Genomic DNA, 27,868 nt, shown 5'->3' with positions numbered 1-27,868 from the left:
GCTGGTGGAGAAAAGATGTTGATTAATGTTCGGAAGGAGAGAATGGCAGAACAATGATGTGTCTAACTACCAGATCGGAAAGGACAGGCTGTCCTACTGGGGTGGGGGGAGGGAACGGGAGGACATGGTGACAGAGGATGCAACAAATAAAGCTATAAAGGAAGAAATGGGAGAAGGTAACAAGTAAAGATAAAAGAAAAGGAAGAAATGGGAGGTGGTTCACAATTTGAAGGTGTTGAACTCAAAAACGAGCTGTGGGCCGGGGCCAGTGTCGGACTGGAACAAGGATTGTTCCACATCTCCCAAAAAGAGGCAGGTATAACTGGAACCCATGCAGGTGCCCATGGCCACTCCTTTGACTTGGCAGAAGTGAGATGAATTAAAGGAGAAATTAGTCAGTGAGAGAACAAGTTCAGCCAGGGGGAGGAGAATGGCGCTTAAACTAGCAGGCATTTTTGCACAGTTACATCAGTAATCCCACACACCAGTCAGTCTCTCATCATCACATTAAGGGTCATAGTCATAGGATCATAGGGATGTACAGCACGGAAACAGACCCTTTGGTCCAACTCGTCCATGCTGACCAGATATCCGAAATGAATCTCGTCCCATTTGCCAGCACTTGGTCCATATCCCTCTAAACCCTTCTTATTCATACACCCATCCAGATGCCTTTTAAATGCTGTAATTGTACCAGCCTCCACCACTTCCTCTGGCAGCTCATTCCATACACGTACAACCATCTGTGTGAAAAAAATTGCCCCTGAGGGCCCTTTTGAATTTTTCCCCTCTCACCCTAAACCTATGCCCTCTAGTTCTGGACTCCCCCACCCCAGGGAAAATACATTGTCTATTTATCTTATCCATGCTCATGATTTTATAAATCTCTATAAGGTCACCCTGCAGCCTCTGACACTCCAGGGAAAACAGCCCCTGCCTATTCAACCTCTCCCTATAGCTCCAATCCTCCGACCCCAGCAACGTCCTTGTAAATCTTTTCTGAACCCTTTCAAGTTTCACAACATCCTTCTGATGGGAGGGAGACCAGAATTGCACGCAACATTCCAAAAGTCGCCTGGCCAATGTCCTGCTGTACAGCTGCAACATGACCTCCCAACTCCGATACTCAATGATCTTACCAATAAAGGAAAGCATACCAAACGCATTAAAATAGATTCACGTGCTCCTGTCAGTCAGCTTAACCGAGTCAAAATTCCTGTTATCGTTCCCTAGGAATTGCTGAGTAATAGTCACAGCACCACAGAGTGAGAGGAGGCTTGGTGCTGTAATAATCCTAAACCATATCAATCAGATCTTGAAAAGTTTTAACATCCAATATGGCCACTGCAGCTAATTTACACTCCCCCAAGTTCCCACACACAGCAACGTGGGAAAGATAAGATTATTTGTATTTTTTGCTTGCGATTTGGGTTGTGAAATAAATATTGGCTGTGACACTGGGCAGGTTTCCTGTGTGTTTTTTTTTTCTATTGCTAACTCTGGGCTGTACCAGGTCCAGACCCACTGGGTGGTGTTCTACTGGGCGTTTGATACCATAAAGGGGAGAATGAGCTCAGGAACTGAATGACCCTGGCATGACCCAAACTGGGCAGCATTAGTGAGCAGCCAATTATGAACGCCATGTGACTTGTTGGTGGCACTTTCCACCTCTTTGCAGTTATCCTGGGATCCTGACCGAAGCCAAGAAACCACATCAGGCACATCCACCTCATGAGACAAGACAAGACAAGCTGGAGAGGGGTGTGGGAATTGGCACAGCTTCCATGTAGAGCTACAAGAGAGGGCAGCACCACTTCTGTGCCAAGAGGCTGTCCGATACTGAAGCTCAAAAGCACTCAGTGAGGCAAATCAGGAAAAGGAGGCTGTTCTTTGCCAGTGGGGGACTGGACTGAAGGACATAACACACTCTAACATCACTGGTGTCTGAGCACTCTGACACAATGGCTCTCCTCAAGCTCTTCCCCACAGACTACACCGTGGCCCTATCGCTGCTGGCCCTCTTTCTCTTCCTGGTCATGTCTGTAATTCGGCGGAGAGTTCCCAGGAATTTCCCTCCCGGACTGACCCTGCTTCCTCTGATCGGAAACCTGCACCAACTGGACCCCAAGAGTCCGGACTGGTTTCTCATGGGGGTAAGTGAGAATCCTTCACTGGGGGACTGTCTGAGGGATGGGGCGGTGTGAAGGAACAGCTCCCAAGGAGAAGCTCACAGAGACCGAGAGAGACACAAACCAAAGCAGATCCGTAATCCCTGATCGAGGAATCTGTTAGCTCTGGGGACTGTGTTCTGAGAGTCTCTGATCTCTGGTCGGACTTTAATTCTAAACAGAATGGGAGGCAGAAAAAAAAACAAAGCAATTGCAAAGTTATGGCACCTCAGAGAGTGACCAATCTGGGAAATGTTCAATTTAATTAATATGTGACAGTAAAGCGAGAGTGACGCCGGACGATGGACCGAATGGCCTCTTATCGTGCTGGATTTGGTCTGAATCCTGAACCCTATTTAAGAGCTTATCAGATCCTTACAACCAGATATTTAAAGCATAGAGGGGGTCGATATAAAATGATGGAAGAAGATCTGGGAGAATTGAAAATCCCTGGATATTTTATTTCAGGCCATTATAACCAGATATTGACATTGTGAAAGTTCAGGGAAACACCTGAATTCATGTCCTGATCAAAAACCTGATCAAAAACCGAAGTGAGGTCAGTGCAGAGGGAAGGGACTGGTTTGTGAGAGTGAGTGTTCCTTTGAGGAATATCCCAGAGCCAAGTGCCCATCAAATACGTGTCACAAAGGAACAGAAAAAAAGTCTTAAAATTCAGGCCAATAATCATGAACAAAATGAGGACTGATTTTCCTTTTTGTTTTGCAAATAAAATCACCGCTTCCCAACGCAATTTAAAGTGCAAGGGTCCATACCACCAGAGGTGGGCCCAAGGTTGGGAATGGGGTGGAGCAGGGTTGCAGGGGGAGGATTGGGAAAGCAACAGCTCTAAGGAATTTGGGACTTGGGAGATACGGCATGGTTTGGAGGAGTCAGTGTTGGATTGGGGCGGACAAAGTTAAAACTCACACAACACCAGCCAATAGGGCTGCTTCTGTATCAGGTGGTTGTGGAGCAGATTCATAAGACACAGGATTTATAGCAACAGGATTGCAGTGTCATGGAGTGTCATATTAAACAAATATAGATCCAGTCTTTCATCTTTTTCAGTTCTTCATATGTAAATCCCAGAACTTTTCAAACGTTACATTCTCAAGATATCTTTCACAATAGGTGCCATCTCAGCTCAGATTCGCAGTAAGAGGATTCGCAGTAAGGTTAAAATCAACAAGGTAAGAACAATGACTGCAGATGCTGGAAACCAGATTCTGGATCAGTGGTGCTGGAAGAGCACAGCAGTTCAGGCAGCATCCAAGGAGCTTTGAAATCTGAATAAAATCTATCTGTATCCCAGTGTTCAGAACTTGACATGGATTCAATCAATTTTTGACCAAAATAAAATGTAACTCTTCAAGTACAAATTCACCCCACAAACTTATATGTGTGTGTATGCAGGGGAGACTTGTGTGTGTGTGCATGTGGCGGTGTGAATATCTGTGAGAGAGTGTAATGGGTGTGAGAAACAAAGCTCATTCACTTCAATAATTTCAGTCTGAGACAAGATCTGAATCAGTAGTGTCATTTATTTCACTCTTGCCAGAGGGTGTGGTATCCACTGTCTACAAGGCAGGGACACACACACACACTGAATTCAACTAGTACACAACATTTATGTAATTTGGTTCATATTCTTTCATCCCATTGCTCCTCCCCTGTTTACATCTCCCACTTCCCTAAGACCGGCGCCCATTACTCTTGTTCATCTCTTGCCTTATCCGACCCTGTCTGTGACAAAATGCTTATTTCTGGTCTCACAAGGCCGTTTGACCACATCCTGCTGTGGTCCATTGTTAGGTATATCCTCCTTCACTACCATCTTGTCATGATCTTATGACCTCATGACTTCTTGATTGTGGTTTGTCCTTGTTTTTGCAGAAGTGGGAAACAGATGCTTGTAACTGCTGTTTGTACAGGCATATCCAGCTTAAGCCCCTCCCCTCACAGCACCTGAACTATTTGTCTGTAACAGCTACCATTGTTTGCAGGCACATTTCATTCTTGCATGCACATTTTAGCTAATACAAAAACAATTATGTATTTCCTTCACATAGTTTTCATTCTTGTTGACTCAGCTCTTGGCTGAAACAATTACACACTGGTGTGAGTTCATTTACCTTGCATAAGTAATTATGATTGCAGAAGTAACACTACTTATATCCCACATGAGATAGAGCTTGTGTATGAGAGAGGGTCTGTGTGAATGTGTGGATCTGTAGGAGGGACTGATCTTATTTTTAAAGTGGCACTTACAGAATCTTACATGGATTTTGCCATGTATGAGCAAAATAAAATGGAACACTGCAAGTACAAATTCACCTCACAAACTTATATGTGTGTGCATGCAGGTGAGACCGAGTGTGCGTGTGCATGTGGGGGTGTGAGTATCTGTGAGAGAATGTAATGAGGGATAAGTCTGTGAGAGGGTGCGTATATATGTGAGCGTGTGCTCTTGCCTCACCAAGCTCATTTTGTCCTACCTCGACTCCAGCCTCTCCCCCTTGGTTCAGACATTTCCCACCTACATCTGCGACACTAACCACGCCCTCCATCTCTTCAGCAACGTCCAGTTCCCTGGCCCCCAGCGCTTGATCTTCTCTCTGAACGTGCTGCCCTTATTTACATCCATACCCCACAAGAATGCCCTCCAGGCTCTCCATCTCTTCCTGTCCAGCAGACCCATCCAGTCCCCCTCCACCAATACCCTCCTCCACCTCGCTGAACTGGTCCTCACCCTGAATAACTTTTCTTTTAACTCCTCCCATTTCCTCCAAATCGAGGAGGTGTCCATGGGCACCCGGATGGGCCACAGCTACACCTGTCTCTTTGTTGGCTATATCGAACAGTCCCTCTTCAGTACTTATACAGGCACTGTGCCATAACTCTTCCACCATTACATTGATGACTGCATCGGTGCAGTGTCCTGCTCTCAGGCTGAACTGGAGCTGTTCGTTGACTTCACCCACAACTTCAACCCCACCCTCAAATTCATTTGGTCCATCTTGGACAGATGCCTCCCCTTCCTTGACCTCACCATTTCTATCTCCAGTGACAATCTCCAGACGGATGTTTCCCATAAATCCCATAAATACCTAGACTACACCTCCTCCAACCCAGTATCCTGCCAGAACTCCATCCCATTCTCCCAGTTCCTCTGCCTCTGCCGCATTTGCTCGGACGAGGAGACATTCCTCTCCCAAGCATCCCAGGTGTCCAGCTGTTTTGAATAACGAGCTATTCCTCCCTCCATCATCCAGAGAGCCCTCTGCTGCACCACCTCTATTCCCCACTCCACTGCTCTAAACCTCCACCAACACAATAAAGTCTGAGTCCCCCTTGTCCTCACCTACCATCCCACCAGTCTGTGTATCCAACGCATCATTCTTAAACACTTCCGCCAACTCCAACTAGACCCCACCACCCAGAATATCTCCCCCGCCCACCCCCTCTGCCTTCTGCAAGGACAGTTCCCTTCGACAGTCCTTGTTTGCACCACTCTCCCCACCAACACCCCCGAACCCCCAGGTATCTTCCCCTGCAACTAGAAATGATTCAAAACTTGCCAGTCCACCACCTCCCTCGCCTCCATCCAGGGTCCCAAACATTCCTTCCGGGTGAGATAGAGATTCTCCTGCCTCTCCTCCAACCTAGTTTACTGCATCAGATACTCCCGATGTGGTCTTCTCTACATCAGGAAAACTGAACGTAAATGTAGGGAATGGTTCACCGAGCACCTTAACCGGGCCCGCAGGGCCTGACCAGACCTCCCAGTCTCCAGGTGTTTTAATTCCCCTACCCACCCCCTTTCCGACATGACCATCCTTGGCCTCCTTCGTTGCCACAGGAACCCAACCGCAAATTGGAGGAAAACACCTCATCTTCCGCCTGGGCAACCTACAGCCAGGAGGACTCAACATTGAGTTCTCCAATTTCAAATAACCTCCCTCCCCATCCCGCGACTCCCCTCCCAGCCCATCCCCCATCCCTTCCAATGCTCCCTGCCACCAACGGGATCCATTCCTCCCATTGACTAACCAGGTCATACCCTCTACCTGTCTTTACCTATTCCCACTTCACCACCCTGCCCCAACCTCCCATTTTACCTACAGCTCCCCCGATACCCACCCCAGTCCTGAAAAAGGATTGCACCCGAAACGTCGACCTCTCCACTGCCTGGCTTAATGTGTTCTTCCAGCCACCTCCTGCTTGTCCATAGTAGAAACTCAAAGGCAGCGATTTCCAGATTACCCACAGTGCCACACACTGGTCAGGAACCAAAATGGAGGATATGGTGCTGGGGGGGGGGGAAGAGTTGCGGGGGTGCGGGTGGGGGAATTAGACTCCTCAGAGGTCAGTAACAATTCTGGAGCAGGTGAGACTTGGTTTATGCCTGAATAGAGGCTAGACCAGCATCCTGATGGGATAGTATATTAATGTTATTGAGGAGGGTTCAGATTAATTTTTCGGGGGGAATGGGAATGAGGAGATAACACTAGAGAGGAAAAGCCAGGAATTGGAAGAGGCAGCTTGCAAGAGAGTGAAAAAGGTTACTTACATTCTGAGTAAGAGGAACAGCAGTAAGGTCTAAGTAACCATCACTGGGCCTGCCTGTGAATGCATGGAGTGTGGTCAATGATATTGGTGAGTTGCCGATGCAGATAGCCAGCCACATGGGAACATGACCACATGGAAATAAGTTAGACCTGAATCTACAAGGAGAAAGTATTGTTGTTCCTTCACTGTCACTGGCTCAACAGTGGATGTGCAAAGAGACTTGAGGGTTTGGGTGCACAGATCATTGAAATAACGTAAGTGGGTTCAGAATATAATCAAGAAAGTTGGTAGGATGTTGGCCTTCATACCTGGAATACAAAAGGATGTAGAAGTTATGCTGCAGTTAGACAGGACTCTGGTCAGAGCCCACGTGGAGCACTGTCATCAGGTCTGGGCTCCACACCTTAGGAAGGATGAAATGGCTTTGGAGGGAGCACAATGGAGGTTTACAGGAATAATACTTCCTGGGTTAGGTTATGAGGAGAGATAATACAACTAAGGCCGGTTTTCTCTTAAGTTTAGAAGGATTACGGTGATCTGATCAAAACCTAAAAGATGTTTTTTGAAGAAGTAACAAAGAAGATTGATGAGGGCAGAGCAGTAGATGTGATCTATATGGACTTCAGTAAGGCGTGTGACAAGGTTCCCCATGGGAGACTGATTAGCAAGGTTAGATTCATGGAATACAGAGAGAACTAGCCATTTGGATACAGAACTGGCTCAAAGTTAGAAGACAGAGGGTGGTGGTGGAGGGTTGTTTTTCAGACTGGAGGCCTGTGACCAGTGGAGTGCCACAAGGATCGATGCTGGGTCCTCTACTTTTTGTCATTTGCATAAATGATTTGGATGTGAGCATAAGAGGTACAGTTAGTAAGTTTGCAGATGACACCAAATTTGGAGGTGTAGTGGACAGCAAAGATTCCAACCTTAGATTCCAAAAGGATCTAGACCAGATGGGCCAATGGGCTGAGAAGTGGCATATGGAGTTTAATTCAGATAAATGCGAGATGCTGCATTTTGGGAAAGCAAATCTTATCAGGAATTATACACTTAATGGGAAGGTTCTGGGGGGTATTGCTGAACAAAGAGACCTTGGAGTGCAGGTTCATAGCTCCTTGAAAGTGGAGTCGCAGGTAGATAGGATAGTGAAGAAGGCGTTTGGTATGCTTTCCGTTATTGGTCAGAGTATTGAGTACAGGAGTTGGGAGGTCATGTTGCGGCTGTACAGGACATTGGTTAGGCCACTGTTGGAATCTTGCGTGCAATTCTGGTCTCCTTCCTATTGGAAAGATGCTGTGAAACTTGAAAGGGTTCAGAAAAGATTTACAAGGATGTTGCCAGGGTTTGAGGATTTGAGCTGTAGGGAGAGTCTGAACAGGCTGGGGTTGTTTTCCCTGGATCGTCGGAGGCTGAGGGGTGACCTTATAGAGGTATACAAAATTATGAGGGGTATGGATAGGATAAATAGACAAGGTCTTTTCCCTGGGGTTGGGAAGTCCAGAACTAGAGGGCATAGGTTTAGGGTGAGAGGGGAAAGATTTAAAAAAGACTTAAGGGGCAACCTTTTCACACAGAGGGTAGTACGTGCATGGAATGAGCTGCCAGAGGATGTGGTGGAGGCTGGTACAATTGCAACATTTAAGAGACATTTGGATGGGTATATGAATAGGAAGGGTTTGGAGGGATATGGGCCGGGTGCTGGCAGGTGGGACTATATTGGGTTGGAATATCTGGTCGACATGGACAGGTTGGACCGAAGGGTCTGTTTCCATGCTGTACAGCTCTATGACTCTATGACTGTATTATTACCAGGAAAAGGGTGGATAAAGATAAACTACTTGCAATGTTTGGAGATTCTCAGCTAAGGGACACAGTCTGCGCCAGACCGTTCGGGAGGGAGATGTTGGAAAGGGTGGTGGAGGTTTTGAACTGTCTTCCACAAATAGCAGTGGGTGTGGGATCTGTTATTAGTTTTAAACTTGAGGTAGATACATTTTTATGAAGCAAAACTATGAGGGGATATGGGCCAAAGGTAGGAACATGGAGTTCAGGCAAAGGTCATCCATGATGTCATTGAGTTGTGGAGGGAGCTTGAGGGGCTGAATGGCCTCCTTCTGTTCCTATGTTCAACATTCTGGAATTCCTTTCCCAACACCATTGAAGGTTTACCCACCTGCACTGCAGTGGGTCAAGAAGGCAGCTCACGACCACCTTCTGAAGGGAAAATACAGATGGGCATCAAATTCTTAGGAATTGGGGAATAATATTCTTTCCTTCATTTTTTTGCCCCTTTCTTGTGCTACAGCTGATTAGAAATGAAACCTTAATAAAATAAATCTCTCTTTGTTAGCTCGCAGAGAAGTATGGCAGTGTATTTTCAGTGGAGCTCGGCCCACTGAAGGCAGTGGTGTTGACTGGTTACGATGCAGTGAAAGACGCTCTCGTGAATCACGCTGATCAATTCAGTGGGAGGCCACACTTACCGATATATGACGCAGTTTCATTTCAAACTGGTAATTTCCCTCTTTCATCTCTGGGTTACTCTTTGGTCATTTCCATCTTCAACTCAGCTCACCCGATCATGGTGGTCAAAGTGTTGGACACAAAGTGGTGGACACAAAATGTTCCGGAATTGAACTGTAGCCTTTGAGCCACTACTTCCCTCAATTTATAAATACCCAAGCTTCTCATTCCCAATAATCCTGGGTTAGGCCAATGTTTATCAGTGATTACAACTGAACTGGTCCTGCTCCCCTGCCCTTTCCCTGCACCCCTGAAAAGCCTTTCCCTTGTCAGGCACTTATTCAAATCTTTTTTGAAAACTTCCATTGAATTTCCATTGATCAGGCACTTCTGATTATCACCAATCAATGTGTCTTTCCACAAACCCTCTTTGTTTCTTTTGCCAATGCTATGAGCTCTGTGCCATCTGATTCTCAGTACTCCAGCCAATGGGAAACAGTGTCTCTTCATCTACTCTGACTAGATCCCTTATGATCTTGGATATCTCCATCCAAAACCTCACACAGCCTTCTCTTTTCCAAGCGATCATCGATCATTCATCTGATGGCGACCCTCGCTCAAGCATTTCCCAACAATGTGGCGCTCAGAATTGAATACAATGCTCCACTTGAAGCCAAACAAGCATTTTATTAAATTTCAACATAACCTCTTTAGTTTTGCTGAAGAAATACACATTCTGTCAATATGTTACCTTGCAATGTGCTAGAAAATACCAAAGTAATGTCAACCAAAACTTGTGCTGCGTGAGAGGAGGCCTACTCGCAATTAAAATCATTGCATTTACACATACACGTAAATACATTGTGCAACTTTGACATCTCATCCAAAACCCCAATACGCTCGAGCTTCCTGCTGTCATATTAAATGGCAGGGATCAGATCCCGAGCTGCTAACAGACCTCACAGCCCTCCCTTGGTTAAGCTGCTGGGTTGGTAGTCAGACCCTGTTACCTTCCTACTTTTTATTTGCTGTCAATTGGCCGATTGCCAATACCCTGCTGTCTCAAGGTACTGCACTTCTTCCTCACCTCCCTCAATATAATGGGAGTCATTGAATACCTGGGACAATCCCCTTCATCAACAATTCATCTAACTCCATAAATGTTGCTCAAGCATCAGAACATTAATCTTCACGTGATATATTCGAGCTGTTCAATATTAAATCAACAAATAAAAAGGGCACATTTTACTGTGGGACAATCTTAAATATGAACTGACAAACACTGAAATTGGGAGGATTATTATAGAGTCACGGAGTCATAAAGCACTGAAACAGACCCTTCGGTCTAACCAGTCCATGCTGAACGTAATCCCAAACTAAACTAATCTCACTTGGCTGTGCTTGGTCTACATTCCTCCAAACATTTCTTATTCATGTACTTACCCAAATGTCTTTGAAACATTATAACTATATCCACTTCTACCACTTCCACTGGAAGTTCATTCCACACACAAACCGCACTCTGTATAAAACAACTGCCCCCATGTCTTTTTTAAAACCTTTCTACTCACATTTAAAGAATATGCCCCTTGCCTTGAAATCCTCCATCCCGGGGGAAAAGACACCTGCCATTCACCTTATCCATGTCCCTCATGACTTTATAAACCTCTGCAAGGTCACCCCTCAACCTCATACGCTCCAGTGAAAAACGTTGCAGCCTATGTGCTCCCTGTAACAGGGAGGCCAGAATTGGGCAGACTACATCAAAAGAGGCTGCTTGGTTACAAAAACCAATCAGAGGGAAGATGAGATTTGGTTTTACGGCTCTCATTCTCATCTGGGATGCAGTACCTGGGATGGTTCTAGAGGCAGGGTCAACAGGAACATCCAAAGGGGAATTGAGAATGACAACATCAAGAGGAATTTTGTGAAGTCAGGCCAATGGGCTCACTCCCCCAAAGAGCACTCATGGATACAATGACCTTCCTCTTGGTTGTAGAATAGTGTAATTCTCAGGAAAGGAAAGGGTGTTAGAAACCTGGGGTTTGGCAGCACTCACAGCAGAACCTGTGTACAATATTTGATCAGCTTTTCGTGTGTCACTTTCAGGTGTTGTATTCAGTGACGGGAAGTTGTGGCGGGAGAACCGAAAGTTTGTGATCTCAGCTCTCCGAGGCTTTGGCATGGGCAAGAAATCCATCGAAGACAGGATCAGTGAAGAGGCCAGCTTTCTTGTTAATGTGTTTGAGAGTCACAAGGGTGAGTGCTTGGTGGGACATGACATGCTGGGATTCATGGTTCCCTCGAAATTGGCATCTACAGAAAAGATTTTCACTTGAGTAAAAGATCCCAACACCAACTTCAAGAGAATGTTCCAGGGCAGCATCCACATACCAATGCTGCTGCTGCTGCTGTGAAGATTCAGAAGTATTCTTCCCCTCAGTTTAACTCGGTCCTGCCTGATCAGCAGAGACTCTGCCACTTTGGTCCTTTGACCATCGCCTCCACGTGTTGGTGACAAAGACTCTCATGTATACGGCAGAGATGTGGGTATCGAGGTACCTAGACTTGCTGAGCTATGGCCGTGGTGAGGCTCCCAGGTCAGTCACTGTTGGGGTGGCCCATTGGGGGCCTTCTGGTTCCAGGTCCCAATACAACTTGGAGACAATACAAAGCCTCCTTGTGAGATTTCTTATTTTAAAATGTGGGCTAGTCGTGCACACCGATTCTCACAGGACACAACAGGGTGTGACAGTGGTGCAGTGGGAAGGGAGTTTGAAGGTAATTTGAGTCCAGACTCTGGTGTGTAAGCACAGACACAACATGGTCTGTGTCTGGTTGTCTGCTCCTGCACAAAGCTTACTGAATTACTTCCATTCCTTCAGTGTGGACGATGGTTGCTAAAAGTTAGGTGCGATGGTGTATTAACAGCCTATCTCACGTTCTTCCCAACTCTTGGGTCAATTTAGGCATTTGTTTGTTCAAGCCATTGGTCCATTCCACCCCTAAGATCTGTTTGTTCCTCCTCGACTTGGTGTGACATAATTGACAGGTGAAATCACCGTCGTCCCTCCCTCTCACTGAGTAGACATGACTGGTACTGAGTTTAACCTTAAACATGCCTCAGGTGAGGGGTGAGATTGAAAAGGTGGGACCTTTATAGCAATCTCAGCCAGTGTGAGAATTGAGACCATGCTATGTGTTCAAACCTTTACACATGGCATTGGCACTGCTGATTGCCAGCAACATTTTGCCCGTGTCTAGTTGCCTCTTGAGAAGGAGATGGTGAGCTGTCTACCTGAACAATTCCAGTTCACATGCTGTAGGTTGACCCACAATGTCCTAATGGAGGGAATTCCAGGAGTTTGATTCAGTGATGTTAAACAATGATACATTTCTTCCTCCCACACTCCAGTCTCTTCAGAGATGGAGGTTTGAGTCCCACCGCTGCCAAGTCATTTTAAGCTGAAGGATTCTGTGTAACCTGAGGTGGAGGACGGGAAAAAATTGTGGCTGTAACAGCTGCTCCATATTGGAGATATTTCAGCGTCGGAGATGATTTCCTTGAATCTTTGGAGCACAACTGAGTTACACAGCAATGACCCTGTTCAGCTGTATGACCCAGCAGTGAATGTGCACAACTGAGTTACACAGCAATGACCCTGTACAGCTGTATGACCCAACAGTGAATGTGCACAACTGAGTTACACAGGAATGACCCTGTACAGCTGTGTGACCCAGCAGTGAATGTGCACAACTGAGTTACACAGGAATGACCCTGTACAGCTGTGTGATCCAGCAGTGAATGTGCACAACTGAGTTACACAGCAATGACCCTGTTCAGCTGTGTGACCCAGCAGTGAATGTGCACAACTGAGTTACACAGGAATGACCCTGTACAGCTGTGTGACCCAGCACTGAATGTGCACAACTGAGTTACACAGGAATGACCCTGTACAGCTGTGACCCAGCAGTGACCCTGCACAGCTGTGTGACCCAGCAGTGACCTTGTACAGCTGTGTGACCCAGCAGTGACCCTGGACAGCTATGAGACCCAGCAATGGCCCTGTACAGCTGTGTGACCCAGCAATGGCCCTGCACAGCTGTGTGACCCAGCAGTGACCCTGTACAGCTGTGTGAGACAGCAATGACTCTGCACAGCTGTGTGACCCAGCAGTGACCCTGGACAGCTGTGTGAGACAGCAGTGACCCTGCACAGCTGTGTGACCCAGCAGTGACCCTGTACAGCTGTGTGACCCAGCAGTGACCCTGTACAGCTGTGTGACCCAGCAGTGACCCTGGACAGCTGTCTGACCCAGCAAAGACCCTTCAGAGCTGTATGATTTTTCTGTTTAGTAACAAATGTATCTGGACATTGGAGTTCATTCTGAAAGAAAATGTACAAACACTAAAATTCGAAGCTGCCCTTTGAGAAACCATGTGGGGATCTCACAACAGGGGAGCAGCGAAGTGGCTCGCTTTAAAGTGTAACCTTACTGTGGTTTTTGGTAAATCTCCAACAGTGAGTACAATGGGTACTTTTTGATTATATGTTTTTATTGAGATCTCTCTCTTCAATAAACCTTACCGATATAAAACATAGGGACTGAATTATCCTTTTTTGAGCGGTAGGACTGGGCTATTTTCTGCGTCTGTCGATTAAGGTGAAAATGTGGCCTTTAGTCGAGTTATGTGCTCTTCCTGTTGGATGTGGGAGATTGGGAAGAGTTTCCAAGTTACTGATGATTACATCTGCAGGAAGTGTGCTGTTTGCGAATTCTATCGGATTGCATGGATTGGTGAGAGTGGCAGGTTAAGGAAATGAGGAATTTACAGGAGCTAGGGGTGTGGTGGATGGCAGTTTCAGGAAGGGAGAAAAACTGCACAGACAGTCAGGTCAATAGGTTAACTCCAGGAAAGGTAGGCAGATAGTGCAGCAGTCTCCTGTGGCTATTCCCATCTCAAACAAGTATGTTGTTTTGGAAAATGTAGAAGGTGATGGGCTCTCAGGGAAATGTAGCCCCAAGTTTTTAGTAGCTAGACTGGCTCTAATGTAACAAGGCGGTATGTCGCCTTCAAAGTAATTGCTTGTAACTAAGAGGATTGATGTGGGCAGAGTGGTGGATGTGATCCAAATGGACTTCCGTAAGGCATTCAACAATGTTCCACATGGTAGACTGGTTAGCAAGGTTAGATCACATGGAATATAGAGAGAACTGGCCATTTGGATATAGAACTGGCTCAAAGGTAGAAGACAGAGGATGGTGGTGGAGGGTTGCTTTTCAGACTGGAGGCCTATGAGCAGTGGAGTGCCACAAGGATCAGTGCCTGGGTTCATTAATTTTTATCATTTATATAAATGATTTGGATGTGAACACAGGAAGTATGGTTGGTATGTTTGCAGATGACATCAAAATTGTAGGTGTTGCAGACAGCAAAGAAGGTTATCTCAGAGTACTACAGGATCTTGGCGAGATGGGTCAGTGGATGAAGAGTGGCAAATAGAGGTTAATTTAAATAATGCGAGATGTTGTATTTTAGAAAGGTAAATCAGACAGGAATTATGCACTTAATGGTAAGGTCCTAGGGAGTGTTGCTGAACAAAGAGACCAAGGAGTGCAGGTTCACAGTTCCTTGAAAGTGGAGTTACAGGCAGTTAGGAGAGTGAAGAAGGCATTTAGTATGCTTTTCTTTATTGGTAAGAGCATTGAGTATAGGAGTTGGGAAGCCATGTTGGACAGGACATTGGCTAGGCCACGTTTGGAAGATTTTGTGCAATTCAGGTCTCCCTCCTCGAGGAAGGATGTTGTGAAATGTGAAATGGTGTAGAAAAGGTTCACACGGATGTTGCCAGGGCTGGAGGGTTTGAGTTACAGGGAGAGGCTGAATAGGCTAGGGCTGTTTTCCCTGGAGTGTCGGAGGCTGAGGGGTGACCTCATAGAGGTTTATAAAATCATGAGAGGCATGGATCAGGTAAATAGACAAGGCCTTTTCGCTGGGGTGGGGGAGCCCAGAACTAGAGAGCATAGGTGTAGGGTGAGATGGGAAAGATATAATGGACGCCTAAAAGGAGCAACATTTTCATGTAAAGGATGGTACATGTATGGAATGTGCTGCCAGAGGAAGTGGTGGAGACTGATATGGTTACAACATTTAAAATTCATCTGGATATGTGTATGAATAGGAAGGATTGAGAGGGATATGGGCCAAGTGCTGGCAAAAGGCACTGGATTAATTTAGACCATCTGGTTGCCATAGATGAATTGGATCGAATGGTCTATTTCCACGCTGTACACCTCTATGACTATGACTCATCGAAAAGCTGCAATTTTGACTTCCTGCTTCCTGATTAATCTTCTGTCTTCCCAATTCTGACAAAACTCAGCAGGTCGGGCTGTAACTGTGGGAGAGAAAACAGCGTTAACCTTTTGAGTGTCCTTCTTCAGAACAGGAACATTGAATAGGGAACTGGTCAGATTTCTGAAGGGGCAGGGAATAGAGGGATATGGAGCGTGTGGAGACAGAAGGGTTTTAGTTCAGAAAGGTTTCATGCATCGGTACAGGCTCGATGGGCCGAAGGGTCTGTTCCAGTAATGTACTGTTGTTTGTTAAAACACTAACTCTGCTTTCTCTCCAGGAATGCTCCAAGATGTGCTGAGTTTCTCCAGCAATTTCTGTTGTTGTTTCAGATTTGCAGCCTCCACTGTTCTTTGTTTTATATGAGTAACTTGTGCTTTGTAAAAGATGACAATGACTGAAGTATTATTACTGTTTAGAGGCCTGTTTGTAATGGAATTCTGTGTTTATTCACAGGTCAGCCTTTTGAAACTGCACAGAATATGTATTTGGCTGTGAGCAATATCATCTCTTCCATCATATTTGGAGACCGTTTTGATTATAACAATGAAGTATTTATCCATCTAACAAACATGGCTAATGAGAACACGAGACTATTGGGAACAGCTCCAATACATGTAATTGTTGTTTTGTGGTAATGTACTCAGGCTGATTGTTGAGGTCATTTGCAATTTGGTGTGCGTGACTATTTCCACACCTGACTTGTTACGGGTTGAAGACTCTCGCTAACATTGTGTCTCAGTCATAAATGCTGATATGTGCGACAGGCTTACGTGGGCTAAATTGGAAAACTTTTAGTGAGAAAATAAATGTGGAAAACTATTTTAAAATTAAGCAAAGAACTATGGGAGTGCTGGCAATCAGAAAATGGTTGGGAAGTTGCTGGAAAGACCCAGGAGGTCTGGTAGCCTCTGTGGAGAGAAAGACTCAGGAGGTCCAATGGCCCTCCTTCAGCACTGACAAAATTAACCTGGCCTGACACTGAACGTGTTGTCACCGTTTTGAGTTTTCTGAACTCATTTAGAATGAAATGAGGCAGTTTATAGAATCACAGAAAGATTCCCCGAACTGGAATCATTCTCCCAGACTCTTGATACGGAGAGGGGGTGGTGGGGGGGGGGGGGGGAGGTGGGTGGGTGGCGGGCAGGGGTATTGCTTTCAAGAGATGTGATTCCCTCAGCTTCCCACCTGAAGGAAAATGATGCAAGTGACATCAACCTGGGGGAGCTGGGTTCAAATCCTGCTGTGGTGGATGGCGGAATTTCAATTCAATTTAACAATACAAATCTGAATTTAAGAGTAAAACGATGAATATAATTGGCAAGAAATGCCCAGCTGGTGCACTAATTTGGAGGAAATCTGCTGTCCTTACTTGGTCTGACCTGTATCTGATTTTTGGAATCCATGTATAACAGGTGACAGCTGACAGGTCACCCATTCTGGATGAGAGCTAAAGCACTCAAACTAAAACTATAAATTTGGAGGGTTTGTGGGTTGGGGTGGGGGCACTGAGGAGAGGAGAGGAAGGGTGGGGTTGCCATGACAATCTCCTCTCTCCCATGGAGCATCACTGAAGGTAAGTAGTTGCTGCACTGACCGTGGATGAGCGATCACTGGATCCTCCAAAGGCCTGATCCTTATGTTCTTGTTCCAATCCAGCTGTACAATTCTTACCCATCTCTGGGATTTCTGATTCCGAGCCGCAGGAAGATTATTCAAAATCTCGTGAAGATGCATGAAATCTTTGAAGATTTCTTCAAAGCTGCCAAAGAGACGTTGAGCGAGAACAGTATCCAGACATTCAACGAGGCCTTAATTCTGAGGCATCAGCAAGTACAGTGACACACCTTTTCAGCGGTAAGGGGTATCTCCCCAGATTTCAGACTCCACACCAGGACTTTGTGGGTTTTGATGGAGGAAGATTCTGTGTTAAACATTTGTTAACATGTTGCTCAGTGCTGCCCCTAGTCTCTGGATGGAACTACGAATATGTAGCTTCAAGCGCCCACTGTATCTGATTATTTAGCTTATCGTAGTGCTCATGACATCACGTGGGTGCTCAATGTGTCCAGAATACAGCATTGATGGTGTGTGAGCTTCAATCTTGCAAAAGTCAACATGGAAAGTCTCATGAGTAATATAACTGAGGAGAGGTCTGTCCTTACTTCACACATTATTTTCCCCGAACACTGCCCTTGAAATTACACCTGGATCTGTTGTTCAGTGCTTCGGAGCCACACTCTTCTCATTTTGACTGGAAAATCAATCTCTTTAATGAATTTAAACCCCACATTCATTAAGTCCTGCCCCTTCATCTCTGCTGTGCTCCCAGAGTGGATTGAAACCTAATGGTGAACTCAGACAGGAGAGGCAACTTTCCTTCAGAGAATTGGAGGGTGATACAGCAGAGGGGAAGGTCACTCGGCCCACCATATTGATAGCTGCTCCCTGGTAGAGCTATCCCACCTCCCCTATTCTTTCTCCACTGTCCTGTCACTTATTTCCCTTCAAGTATATCCCCGACTCTCGTGTGAGCGTAGCTTTGTGTCTGTGTCAGGAATTCCAGTCACTCAGCATCGCATTGCAGTAGAGTGCTCCTTGTTGCCCCCTCCGACTGGACTGGTCCCTGACCCACCCTGCTCCTGCAATCAATCTCTCCTTACCTATCCAGTCAAACCCATTCATGATTTCCAACAACTCTATCGAATCTCCCCTTGATCTTCTCCCCTTCAGTAAATCTGTCCTGCACCCATGCCCCATCATTGACATTTTCCCGAAAGTGTGACACCAGAAGTGGATGCAATATTCCAGCTGAGGCCTCACCAGATTTTTATATATATTTGTGTATAAAACAGAACGGTGTGGGTTAACTTCCTGATGTACGTATTCTGTCCTACAAAAGCTTGATAGTTGCTTTAAAGGGCTTCTCGACCTGTCCCTCCACCTTCAAATTGGTGAAGTCGATTGCCTCCCCAAAGCCTGACCATGAGTGAGTGTATTTCTCCGTACCTCCACTTCCCGTTTCCCTACATCGTATTCCATCTGCCAAATCTGTCATTGTCATCATGACGTTCATGACCAGAGGCTGGAAGGATCACTATCCTCAGGCACACGGACATCCGTTCAGACATTTACGGAGCTGGATATTTTCCTGAAGGAGGCGACACACTCTCCTTTGTTTCATTTTATCTTGAAGGAGCTGGGAGGTGAAGATTTAGAGAGTAAGAAAAAGGATATCGTGGTTACAATCACTGACCTGTTTGCTGCTGGCACAGAGACTACCTCCACTACCCTCTGCTGGGGACTTCTTCTGATGGTAAACTACCCAGAAATCCAGAGTAAGGAATCCTTCACTCGGTGTTTGTTAGTTTGGTGGTTGTGTCTAAAATGGCATCTGATTCTAATATAATATTGTTGGTTGTATAATTGTATCTTGTTGCTTGTAATGTATATAGATGGTTGGGAGGGAATTCAGACATGGCCTGATGGATAGGTTTGTGGATGACACAAAGTTCAGGGGAGCTGTGGATGGTGAGGAAGATTGTCAGAGGATACAACAGGATAGAGATTGGTTGGAGAGTTGGGCGGAGAAATGGCAGATGGAGTTTAATCCAGACAAATGGAAGGTGAGGCATTTCGGGAGATCTAATGCAGGAGGGAAGTACTGCACACAGTAAATGGCAGAAACCTTCTTAGCACCAACATACAGAGGCATTTGGTGTGCAGGTCCACAGTTCCCTGAAAGTGACAACACAAGTTGATAGGGAGGTCAAGAAGACATCTGGGCGTGCTTGCCTTCATTGATCAGGGATGGGGGATGAAAAATTAGCAAGTCATGTGGCAGTGGTGTGGGACTTCAGTGAGGCCACATTTGAAATATTGTGTACAGTTCTGGGGAGGCTTTGGAGAGGGTTCAGAAATGGTTGATCAGGATGTTGCCTGGTGTAGAGGATATTAGCCATGAGGAGACAGTGGAAAAACTCAGTTTGTTTTCACTATAATTTCGAAGGATGAGGGGTGACCTGATCGATGTTTACAAATTATGAGAGGCATGGATAGATGGAGTCCTTAATGACAGTTCCTGGGTGACATCAATTTAAGGTAAAAAGGGGTAAGTTTAACAAAAATATGAGAGCCAAGTTTTTTTTACCCAGAGGGTGGTAAGTGCCTGGAGGAGGTGGTGGAGGCGGAGACAATAGTAACGTTTAAGAGGCATCTCAACAATAGAGGAACAGACTGGGAATAGAGGGATACTGACCATGTAGAGGTAAAAGGGTTTTAGTTAGAAAGGCATCACGTGTCAGCACAGTCTTGGTGGGCCGAAGGGCCTGTTCCTGGGCTCTACTCTCGTTTGTTTTGTTTTAGTCAGTCCTTTATGTTCCCTGAGGGAGGTTAGTTCCTGTCATGAGTGTCTTGTCACATGGCATTTCATATCTACATCTGGTGCTCAAACCCACCCTCCCATCGGGGTAAAATACTGACCGCTGTAAGAATCTGATTGAGAATAAGACAAGACATTGTCAGTCAGGAACCCAGTGACCATCAAGAGCAATACTGAAACAGCTCTGTGCTCAGCACTATATTGGCCATCTCAATCAGAAACACCTCCGTTGGTTGGTGTCAGAAAGTGCTGAAAGAGATGAACAGTTATCGTAATAAACAGGTCTCTGAAGTGGGGAGGGGGTCACTTGGATTGATTTGTTCTACTTTGGATCTTACTGCCATTGGCATCAGACTGCCCGCTGCACTGGGGAAAAGAAAAGAGCAACTCAGAGTCTTTGGACAACACCATCTCCATTCACAGGTCAGGATCTGTCATGTGCCTGAAACATTTGACCTCTTTAGGGGGATACTCTTGGGGTGGCCCTAAAAATGTCCCTAGAAATCCAGCCCCTGCCGAGTTCCCTGTCCAGCACGTTTTTTGTGGAAATTTGGGCTCGACAAATAAGCACTTTCAATCGGATCCTTTTCAAGGGTAATAAATATGAATAATGGAATGGAATTATTTTAAATAGATTGCTAAATTGTCCTCAGTAGTGAACAATAAAGATTTACCTTGGAAGTTAGCACACAGTGGGTGGTATCACATCAGCTGCGTGTTTGGGGCAGTTGTATGTTTGTACCTGTCAGAGTTGATGAAGCAAAGTATTGAGAGGGGAATGTACTGGCAATGGAACTGATCAAGCCCGTTCCGTGTCACTCAACAACACAAAGTTCTCCACTTCAGTTCAGTCTGCAGTAAACTGTTTCCCTCCATCCAAAGATCTTTACCTTTTTGCCTATTTCAGGGAAAGTTCAAGATGAAATCGATCGGGTGATAGGAGCTGGTCGATTCCCGAGAACAGAAGACCAGAGACACATGCCCTACACTGAGGCTGTGATTCACGAAATCCAGAGTTTGCCAACATTGTCCCCACGAACCTTCCTCATTCGACAACCGAGGACACGCATTTCAGAGGGTATTTCCTTCCAAAGGTATCAGAGATACAAGGCTTACTTTTCACAATTTGTGCCACTTGGAGCATTGTGAGAGACCAAAGAAACTGCAGATACTGGAAACCAAAGTTAACAAACAGGAGGCTGGGAGGACATAGCAAGTCAGGCAGCACCAGGAGGTGGGGAAGTGGGTGTTTCGGGTGGAACCCTGCTTTGGGACTGGCGGTGGGGGTGAGGGGGTGGGGTAGGGGATGGGGGTCAGAGTGGTGAGGTAGGAATAGGTGAACACAGGGAGAGGGCACGCTCTGGTTGGTCGATGGGAGAAATGTATCCAGTTGGTAGCCGGAAGGAAGGGTCGATCAGAGGAATGGAAGGGAGGAGGAGGGGCTGGGAAGGGAGTCGGGGGATGGGGAGGGAGGTTATTTGAAATTGGAGAACTCAATGTTGAGTCCTCCGGGCCGTAGACTGGCTATGTGGAAGATGAGGTGCTGTACCTCCAACTTGTGGTCTGGCAATGGAGGAGGCTGAGGATGATCATATTGGAGAGGGAATGGGAAGGGGAATTGAAACGGGCGGTGACTGGGAGGTCAGGTCAGCCCCTGTGGGCCCGGCTGAGATGCTCGGTTGACCTTTCCTTAAGTTTAAGTTTGGTCTCCCCGATGTAGAGAAGACCACATCGGGATCACCTGATGCCGTAAACTAGGTTGGAGGAGAGGCAGGTGAACCTCTGTCTGACCTGGAAGGACTGTCCGGCAGATTTTGCATCTTTTCCAGTTGAAGGGGGAGGTACCTGGGGGATCGGGGTGGGTGAGTTGGTGGGGAGAGTGGTACAAACCATGGTTTGGCAAACAGAACAGTCTTTGCCGAGGGCAGAGAGGGGTGAGCAGGGGGAGATGTTCTTGGGGTTGGGTCTATTTGGAGTTGGCCAACCTGACCTCCCAACCATCGCCTATTTCAATTCCCTTTCCCGTTCCATCTCCGACATGTCCATCAGTGTCTGTCTGGGCAGCCTCCAGCCTCCATTGAGCTCTCCAATTTCAAACAATCTCCCTTCCCATTCCCTGACTCCCTTTCCAGCCCCTCCCCTTCACTTCCACTTCTCCCTGCCACCAACCAGATACATTCTTCCCATCGGCCAATCAGGATACACCGTCTACCTGTGTTCACCAATCCCTACCTTGCCACCCTGCCCATTCCTACCCAAAACCCTCCCCTACATACGCCCCCTTTATCTGCAGCTCCCCTCACCACCAACACCCCCCTCCCAGTCCTGAAGGAGGGTTCTACTTGGAACATTGTCGCCATGGTAATAATATTGTGGTACTTTCTGAATAAATACAGGAATTGAATTAGAAGGGAAACATTGCTATTAAAAAATCTCATCGAACGTTCTCATACAACCTCAACGGTGAAAAATGAGGCCATTTCTCCCATCTCATCTGTGCTAGCTCTCTTTAGCATTTTGACAGAACCAAACGTCTGCCTTTCCCCCATAAGCCATTGGTCCTATTGAAATAATCATCAAGTGCTCTCCTGAATGCCTCATGTGACCCTGCCTTGACCGTACTACATTCCAAACCCAGTCACTAACTGTGGGAAGAGGTTTGATTTTAAATCTCACCTCACACTTGTGTTTTTTAAAATGCGTCAAATCGCACCTCACACATGCTTTTTTCAAAATGTGGTTAAAATGCGCCGTCTGACTCTCAATCCTGTTACAAACACTTTGCACTCATCAGGACGATGCCAATGAAAAGGGTAACATTATTGTTAATGAATGAGAGGAGAGTGCTGATTGGTTGGCCAGTAGACTCTGATTAGCAGAGGCTAAAGCAAATGCACCAGTTAATGATGACTGGCGCTTAACTTCCAAGGTCTGTTTAAGTTTAAAACTGGGCAGGTTGACTATGATTACCCTGAAGGGTGAACTGGAGAGAGGCAGTCACCTATTTTATTGAGTTGAACAGTACAATCTGTTTACGTGTTCCTTCTGTCAGCAAGCAGCAGGGCCCTGTGCACTAATCTACCCAGCCTCGACTGCCAGTAAATATGTCCCACTGCAGGCCAAGCAGCAATTTGGATTTTAGGAATTGAGTTTCTTTAATCGTGGGGATGTGCCGTTACATTTGACAACAAGATGGAGCCGGTTATAATCCGAGGTGTCTAGTGAAACTAACAGGATCAGGGAGAAAACTGGGTTTTCCACATCCTGCATGACTCACTCTCCATTAAACACAGGCACAGTAACACATTCAGAATGGCTTTCCGTGTTTTTCAGGGAACGTACGTTATTCCTTTACTGACCTCGGTGCTGTACGATAAAACCCAATGGGAAAAGCCCCACCAGTTTAACCCGGCTCACTTCCTGGATGCTGATGGGAATTTTGTGAAGAGAGAAGCCTTCATGCCTTTCTCTGCAGGTAACCGGTTGGAAAAGGGGCCGTGTGTTCTGTTACTAAAATATTCCCATTTCTGAAGTGAGGCAACTGACTGTGGAGAGCCAGCTCTGATTTGAACTGGGAGCGAGTTCCAAAATTTCCCAATGGGTTGAGCTCCCCCATTTGGCTCTTACTTCATCCATGGTCTGTGGGTGTCACTGGCTGGGCCCAGTATTTATTGCCCGTTCCCCGAGTCACCCCTTGAGAAGGTGGTGGTTAGCTGGTGTCTTGACCCGCTGCAGTCCGTGTGCTGTAGACAAATGCTGTTACGGAGGGAACTCCACGATCCTGAGCCAGTGACACTGAAGGAATGGGGAGATGGAAAGGACAGTGGATGTGAAGAATGTGGGATGAACCATAATCCCATTGAATGGCAGAACAGTCTCGAGGGGCCGAATGGTCTGCTCCAGTTCTTATTTCTCGTGGTCTTACGGTCAGGATGGTGAGTGGCTCGGAGGGACTGGAGAGTTTCAAGAAGCCAGTTCACCATCACCTTCTCAACGGGACAAATCGGGAATGGGCAGTAAGTGCTGGGCCCAGCCAGTAACGTTCATGTTCCATGAGTGAATAAAGAAAAGGGAAGTTAAATACGAAGGCTATGACCAGTAATGTCAATTAATTCAGCTCAGGAGGTGCCACAGGTCCTGCGATCCCATAGGGGTTTGGTGGGACCACACTCAGTCACAGTTTTGGTCTCTCCACCCAAGGAAGGGTAAGGTTACCTTAGAGAGAGTCACTGAGCTGACTCCTGGAACAGGGTCTCGGTGCTCTATTCCTTAAAGACATTGAAATATGGATAATTCTTCAGGCCCTGGAGAGGGGATGTGTCATAGAGTCATAGAGATGTACAGCATGGAAACAGACCCTTCGGTCCAACCCGTCCATGCCGACCAGATATCCCAACCCAATCTAATCCCACCTGCCAGCACCTGGCCAATGTCCCTCCAAACCCTTCCTATTCATATACCCATCCAAATGCTTCTTAAATGTTGCAATTGTACCAGCCTCCAACATATCATCTGGCAGCTCATTCCATGCACTTACCACCCTCTGGGTGAAAAAGTTGCCCCTTAGGTCTCTTTTATATCTTTCCCCTCTCACCCTAAACCTATGCCCTCTAGTTCTGAACTCCCCGACCCCAGGGAAAAGACTTTGCCTATTTATCCTATCCAAGCCCCTCAGAATTTTTAAACCTCTATAAGGTCACCCCTCAGCCTCCGACGCTCCTGGGAAAACAGCCCCAGCCTATTCAGCCTCTCCCTATAGCTCAAACCCTCCAACTCTGGCAACATCCTTGTAAATCTTTTCGGAACCCTTTCAAATTTCACAACATCTTTCCGATAGGAAGGAGACCAGAATTACATGCAATATTCCAACAGTGGCCTCACCAAGGTCCTGTGCAGCCACAACATGACCTCCCAACTCCTGTACTCAATACTCTGACCAATAAAGGAAAGTATACCAAGCGCCTTCTTCACTATCCTATCTACCTGCGACTCCACTTTCAAGGAGCTATGAACCTGCACTCCAAGGTCTCTTTGTTCAACAACACTCCCTAGGACCTTAAGTGTATAAGTGTATAAGTCCTGCTAAGATTTGCTTTCCCAAAACGCAGCACCTCGCATTTATCTGAATTAAACTCCATCCTTTCTGTTCAATGGACAGCCTCACAGTAAAGGAGTGTCCATTTCGGATGGGGAGAGGACAATGTTCTCTCACTCAGAGGGGGGTGTGACGATGGAATTCCCTGCCCTGAGGGTCTGTGGATGTTCAGTCATTGAGTAGATTCAGGACCAAGTTATTGGATCTGAGTTAAATGGATAGGAATGGGGAAGGTTTGGGAAGGTGGGGTGGAGGGAGCAGATCAGCCAGGTTCTTATTAAATGAGCAAAGAGCTTGAAGGGCCAAATGTACTCCCAGCTGTTTGAGTTCTGTCAGTACGGGGATGGAGAGACACACTGTGGGAATGGAATTGCTTGCAGTTGGTGACCATTGGGATGGTTTCAGCGATGGGGGTTTGGAAGATGGTGGTCTATGAACGGACTGTGTGTGTGTGTGTGTGTGTGTGTGTATGTGTCTGTGCGTGTGTATGTGTGTTTGTGTATCTGTTTGTGTGTGAGTGGTGTGTGTGTGGGGGGGGGTTCAGTGTGGGTCTGTGTGTGTTGGTGTGTGTGTCTGTGTGAGTGTACGTGTGTGAGTGTGTGTGTAAGTGTGTGTGTGTCTGTGTGTGTTTGTGTGTGTGTGTATGTGTCTGTATGTGTGTCTGTGAGTGTGTGTGAGTGTCTGTGTGTTTGTCTATGTGAATGTCTGTGTGTGTGTCTGTGTGTATGTGTGAGTGTGTCTGTGTGTGTGAGTGTCTGTGTGTGTGTGCCTGTGTGTGTGAGTGCCTGTATGTATCTGTGTGTGTGAATCTGTATGTGTAAGTGTGTGTGTGTGTCTGTGTGTGTGATCTGAGTCTGTGTGTGTATGATTGTCTCTGTGTGTGTGGTCTGTGTGTGTGTCTGTGTGTGAGTGTGTATGTTTGTGTGTGAGTGTGTGTCTGTCTGTGTGTATTGGTGTGTCTGTGTGTATGTGCCTGTGTGTCTGTGAGTGTGTCTGTGTGTGTGAGTGTCTGTGTGTGTGTTTGTGTGTGTCTGTGTGTCTTGGTGTGTCTGTGTGTGAGTGTCTGTGTGTGTGTGTCTGTGTGTGTGTGTGTGTGAGTGTGTGTGTGTCTGTGTGTATTGGTGTGTCTGTGTGTGTCTCTGTGTGTGTCTCTGTGTGTGAGTGTGTGTGTTTGTGTGTGTGAGTGTGTCTGTGTTTGTGTGTGAGTGTATGTGTGTCTGTGTGTGTGTATCTGTGTGTGTGTCTGTGTGTCTGTGTGTGTGTTTGTGTGTGTGCGTCTGTGTGTCTATCTGTGTGTGAGTCTCTGTGTGTCTGTATGTGTGTGCGTGTGTGTCTCTGTGTGTGTGAGTGTCTGTGTGTGTGTGTGTCTGTGTTTGAGTGTCTGTGTGTCTGTGTGTGTCTGTGTGTGTGTGTTGTGTGTGTGTCTGTGTGTGTGTGTGTGTGTGTGTGGGGGGGGGGGGGGTGAGGTACTGACCGTTCCCTGTTCTTTTTCAGGTCGGAGGGTGTGCGCTGGTGAGGCACTGGCTAAAGTGGAGCTTTTCCTGTTCTTCACCACCCTGCTGCAGAAGTTCCACTTCCAGGCCCCACCAGGGGTGACCGACCTGGACACTAGCCCGAGAATCGGCTTAGTGTCCAACCCAAAACCCCACCGGGTTTGTGCTGTGTCTCGCTGATGGGACCCAGCGACAGGCCCAGTCGGTCTTTCACTGCTGGGTTTCTAAAGGAGGGAGCTGCAGCACCAAGTGTGAGGCAGCACCAGAACCGGATTACCCTGTCTCTATGTGACGTGGCACACAATCATTTACTCTTCATACAAATCTATATCGTCCCACCTTCACTTCTGTAAGGATAATGTTTCTGAGGAATCAACTGAGACTGTTCTCCCATTACAAAAGGAGGCAGACATTTCATTGAGGGTTTGAATGCTCTTTGCAAATTAACTCAGACCCCATTCCAAACCTGTGTGACTGATTCATTTCGAGAAAATCCTTGCTTTTTGGAGCATTACATTCATTGAGTTATTTGAACTGATGCTTTGCAATGACTGAATGATTAAACCATGTTCCCGAATCTTGCAATAATTCGCATGTCTCTCTGAATTGTTTGTTTGGCAGGTTTCACACAGCCTAGTCAGACTGGTCGGTCTAGTTCCATAGAAACCTAATTGTGCAAAAACTGTCAGATTAATTTGAATAACTCAAAGGTTTAACCATGTTCGCTATTAGAGTCGTACAGTCATAGAGATGTACAGCACGGAAACAGGCCGTTCAGTCCACCTTGTCCATGCTGACCAGATATCCCAACCTAATCTAGGCCCATTTGCCAGCACTTGGCCCATATCCCTCCAAACCCTTCCTATTCATATACCCATCCAGATGCCTTTTAAATGTTGTAATTGTTCCAACCTCCACCACTTCCTCTGGCAGCTCATTCCATACACTCAACAGTCTCCATGTGAAAAAATTGTCCCTGAAGTCCCTTTTAAATCTTGCCCCTCTCAGATTAAACCTAAACCCCTCGCGTTTTAGACTCCCTACCTTGCGGAAATGACATTGGCTGTTCACCCTCTCCATATCCTTCATGGTTTTTGTAAACCCCTATAAAGTCACCCCTCAGCCTCGACACTCCAGGGAAAACAGCCCCAGCCTGTTCAGCCTCTCCCTGTAGCTCAAATAACCCTCGCAACATCCTTGTAAATCTTTTCTGAACCCTTTCAAGTTTCACAACATCCTTCCTATAACAGGGAGACCCGAACTGAATACAGTATTCCAAAAGGGCCCTACCCAAGGTCCTGTACAACCACAACATGATCTCCAACACCTACACTGAAGT

The 27,868-nt window shown here is 46.4% G+C and overlaps 1 pseudogene; it reads left to right on the top strand.

Annotated features, from left to right (window-relative positions):
- The first annotated feature begins 1,550 nt into the window (after positions 1-1,550).
- On the top strand, positions 1,551-27,142 carry LOC140455388 (cytochrome P450 2K1-like; annotated as a pseudogene).
- The last annotated feature ends 726 nt before the right edge of the window (positions 27,143-27,868 follow it).

The sequence above is a fragment of the Chiloscyllium punctatum genome, chromosome 30, assembly GCF_047496795.1.
Source record: "Chiloscyllium punctatum isolate Juve2018m chromosome 30, sChiPun1.3, whole genome shotgun sequence".
NCBI classification, from domain to species: domain Eukaryota; kingdom Metazoa; phylum Chordata; class Chondrichthyes; order Orectolobiformes; family Hemiscylliidae; genus Chiloscyllium; species Chiloscyllium punctatum.
Note: the sequence above shows the minus strand (reverse complement) of the source record. Positions and strands in the feature narration are given on the sequence as shown.